Source organism: Myotis brandtii, unplaced genomic scaffold (assembly GCF_000412655.1).
Source record: "Myotis brandtii unplaced genomic scaffold, ASM41265v1 scaffold842, whole genome shotgun sequence".
Taxonomy (NCBI): Eukaryota; Metazoa; Chordata; class Mammalia; order Chiroptera; family Vespertilionidae; genus Myotis; species Myotis brandtii.
In genome coordinates, this window is record NW_005371421.1 from 1,450,825 (window position 1) to 1,455,741 (window position 4,917).

Here is a 4,917-nt window from a genome sequence, read left to right on the forward strand (position 1 = left end):
GGGATGTCTGACTGCCAGCTTAGGCCCAATCCCCCAGGGAGCAGGCCTAAGCCAGCAGGTGGTCATCCCCTGAGGGGTCCCAGACTTCGAGAGGGCACAGGCCGGGCTAAAGGACTCCCCCGAGTGCACAAATTTTTGGGCACTGGGCCTTTAGTTGTAAATAATGCTGCAATGAACATCGAGATGACTGTATCATTTTGAATTAGTGTTTTGGATTTCTTCAGAAAACACCCAGAAGTAGAATTGCTGATTCATCTAGTAGTTCTCTTTTTAATTTTGTGAGGACTCTCCATACTCTTTTCCATAGTGGCTACACCAATTATGTTCCCACCAACAGTGCACAAGGGTTCCCTTTTCTCCACATCATCACCAATACTTTATATTTCTTGACTTTTTGATTATAGCCATTCTAACAGGTTTGAGGTAATATCTTACTGTGGTTTTGATTTGCTGTTTCCTGATGATTATTTTTTCATGTACCTGTTGGTCATCTGTATATCTTCTTTGGAAAATTTTCTATTCAGATTCTCTGTTCATTTTTAAATCAGACTGTATGCTTTTCTTTTTGCTATTGAGTTGCATGAGTTCTTTATATAGTTTGCATATTAACCCCTTATCAGATATATAATTTGCAAATATTTTTTCTCATTCAGCAGGTTCTCTTTTCATTTTGCTGATGATCTTAGCTGTACAGAAGCTTCTTAATTTGATATAGTCTCACTTACTTATTTTTGCCTTTGTTGCCTTTGCTTTTGGAGTCTGATCCTGAAAATCATAGCCAAGACTGATGTCAAGGAGCTTACTTCCTATGCTTTCTTCTAGGAGTTTTTGGTTTCGGTTCTTACATTTAAATTTTAATCTACTTTGAGTTAATTTTTGTGTATGGTGTAAGACAGTAGTCTAGTTTCATTCTTTTGCATGCTGTCCAGTTTACCAACATCATTTATTGAAGTGGCTTTCCTTTCCCCATTTTATATTCTTGACTCCTTTGTCATAAATTAATTGATTATATAAGTGTGGGTTTATTTCTGGAATCTCTATTCTGTTTCATTTGATATGAGTGTCTGTTTTTATGCCAATACCATGCTGTTTTGACTACTATTGATTTGTAATATAGTTTGAAAGTAGGAAATGTGATGTCTCTAGCTTTTTTCTCCTTTCTTAAGATTGCTTTGACTTCAAGATCTTTTCTGGTTCCATACAAATTTTATAATTTTTTTGTTTGTTTTTGTGAAAAATGCCATCGGCATTTTACAGAGGTTGCATTGATTTTGCAGATTGCCATGTGTAAAGACATTTTAGCAACATTAGTTTTTCTAATCCATGAGGACTGAATATCTTTTTGCTTAATTGTGTCTTCTTTAATTTATTTCATTAATGTCATACATTTTCAGTGTATGGGTCTTTTAGCTCCTTGGTTAAATTTATTCCTAGGTATTTATTCTTTTTAATGTCATTGTAAATGAGATTGTTTTTTAAATTTCTCTTTCTGATAGCTTGTTATTAGTGTATAGAAATACAATAGATTTAAAAAATATTTTTATTGATTTCAGAGAGGAAGAGGCTGGGAGATAGAGAGAGAAGAGAGAGATAGAGATAGATAGATAGATAGATAGATAGATAGATAGATACAGAGAGAGACATCAATGATGAGAGAGAATTATTGATCGGCTGCCTCCTACACAAACCTCACACTGGGGATCAAACCTGCAATCGGGGCATGTGCCCTGACCAGAAATTGAACTGTGACCTCCTGGTTCATAGGTGGATGCTCAATGCCTGTTGGGCTGTATTGATTTTGTATTCTGCAACTTTACTGAATTCTTTTATTTTTTCTAACAGTTTTCTTGGTGAAGTCATATTATTTGTAAATAGTGACAGTTTTACTTCTTCCTTTCCAATTTGAATGCCTTTTGTTGATATTTCTTGCCAATTGCTTTAGTGGGGGCTTCCAATACCATGTTGAATTAAACTGGTGAGGGTAGGCTTTCTTGTATTGGTCCTGATCTTAGAAGAAAAGCTTTCAGGTTTTCACTGTTGATATGATATCAGCTGTGGGCTTGTCATATATGTCCTTTATTATGTTGAGCTATGTTTTCTCTATACTCACATTGTTGAGAGTTTTTAAGAATAAATGGATGTTTAATTTTGTCAAATACTTTTTCTGCATATGATGACATAATTTTTAATCTTTAATTTTTTAACACAGTGTGTCACATTTATTTATTTGCAAATGTTGAACCATTTTTATACCCCTGGAATAAATTTCACTTGATCATAGTGTATGATTATTTTAATGTGTTGTTGGATCTGCTCTGCTATAATTTTGTTGAGGAGTTTTGCATGCATTTTCATCAGAGATTGACCTGTAATTGTTTTTTCTCATTGTGTTCTAGTCTGGTTTTGCGATTAGGGTAATACTGTTCTCATAAAATGAGTTTGGAAGTGTTCCCTCCTCTTCTATTTTTTTTTTTTTGAAGATTTTGAGAGAATTGGTATTAGTTATTCTTTAAATGTTTAGTAGAATTCACCAGTGAAGCTACCTAGTCCTGGCCTTTGTTTTTTGGGAGGTTTTTGATTACTAATCCAATCTTCTTACTAGTAATTGGTCTATTCAAATTTTCTATTTCTTCATAGTTCAGTTTTGGAAGATTAGATGTTTCTAGGAATTTACTTTTTCTTCTAGGTTGCCAAATTTGTTGTTGTATAATTTTTCATAGTAGTTCTTATGATCCTTTGTATTCCTGTAGTATCAATTGCAATATGTCTTTCATTTATGATTTAAACCCTTTCTTTTTCTCTTGCTAAAACTTTGTCAGTTTTGTTCACCTTTTAAAAGAACCATTTCTTAGTTTCATTGATCTTTTCTATTGTGTTTTTAGTCTCTATTTCCTTTATTTCTGCTCTGTTCTTTGTATTTCTTTCTTTCTCTCAACTTTGGTGTTTCATTTGCTCTTCTTTCTAGCTCCATGAAGAGTAAAATTAGGTGGTTTATTTGGGATATTTATTATTTCTTGAGGTAGGCATTTATTGCTATGGACTCTCCTAAAACTGCTTTTGTTCCTTTATACCATAGATTTTGGTATGTTGTACTTCCAAATTTGTTTGTCTCAATGTATTTTTTAAATTTCTCTTTTGATTTTATCATTTATCTGTGGTTGTCAGTAGCATGTTATTTAATCTTCACATATTTGTGATTTTTTTTCAGTTTTCTGTAATTGATTTCTAATATTATAATATTGTGGTTGGAAAATATGCTTGATGTGATTTCAATTTTTTAAAATTTATTAAGACCTCCTTTGTGGTATAATATATGGTCTATCCTAGAGAATGTTCCATGTGCACTTAAGAAAAATGTATATTTTGCTGCTTTTGGATGGAATGTTCTGTATATATCTGTTAGGTTTATCTGCCATTTAAGGCCAATGTTTACTCATTGATTTTGTGTCTGGACGATCTATCCATTTATGTAAGTAGGGTATTAAAGTCTTCTATTATTATTGTATTTCTGTCTATTTCTTTCTTTAGGTCTGTTAATATTTGCATTATACATTTAGGTATTCCTCTTGTTTGATCTTATAGAATTACACATGAGCCTTTATATGATATTGGAAGATAATAGCATCAAAGTCCTGTCTATTCCCTTTCAAAACACTATCCTCTCCTCTTGATACACACAGGATATACTAGTATAGGGTGTCCCAAAAATATATATACAAACACTTCAACAATTGAAAGCTGTTAAATGAAAATAAAATATATTTTAATAAACACTGCCTTTGTAATTATTCAAAGTGTATGTATACATTTTTGGGGACATCTGTATAATAATGGTGGTCATGTGGAGAGTTTCATCAGCCTATATATTTTCTGGAGTGTGCCTGCAGTAGATGGATGGGTGCTGATGGCTAAGAAGACACTAAAACTAAAAAGACCTATCTCAGTATCTGTCAGTATCTACCTACTAAACCTAGGACCAACAGCTCCCCCCATCTTCAACTTCTTCCTGACCAAAATCTTTTGAAAATTGTTTCTTAAATTGTTAGCATACAAAAGATCTTGCTTCACCATTCTCCTAAAATGTTTAAGAGATGATTGGCCCATTCTTAATGAGACTAAGTTTTCAGTCCTTGTATGAAGTAGCTGTCATTTTCTCCTTCACGCAGAAGGTAAAAGTCAATACAACATCTGGCAAAGCCCCTTTCTGGAAGAGCACTCTGGTCCAGGAGTTCAGCACAGAACAAAGGGCTTGGTAGGGTGGAGGTGAGGTTGGGGTGGAGGAAGTGAGAAAGGGATGCAAGTCAAGGTCAAGAGCCCATCTCTATATGACACGCACTCAGTATCTGGCCCCAGCAGTGAGACAGGTGGCTAGATACCTCATCTTCATGTCTCTCTTCTTATCCCTTGTCTTCAAACAGTCCCAACTAATCATTTTGCTCCATTCTCCAACCTACCATGTAGGCTCTGGGCTTGAATTACCCAGGATCTTTAAAATTATAATGCCATTTAATTAATACTGGCTTAAAAGAATTCTAAATAGTAGGCTATTTAAAAAGAAGTGAGCCTCTCCTGGCTGGCGTGGCTCAGTGGTTGAATGTTGACCTATGAACCAGGAGATCATGGTTTGAGTCCTGGTCAGGGCACATGCCCAGGTTGCAGGCTTGATCTACAGTATGGGGCATGCAGGAGGAAGCCAATCAGTTATTCTCTCTCATCATTGATGTTTCTATCTCTCTCGCTTTCCTTTCCTCTCTGAAATCAATAAAAAAATACATTTTTAAAAATAAATAAGGAAGGCTCTTAAACCCATAGATCAGCCATAGCTTCACTAAAACTGGGACTACAGACATTATACCTCCTGATATGATGCAATAGGAAGTTTTCAACACCACCTATGTAGTATTCTTGCAATTTAAA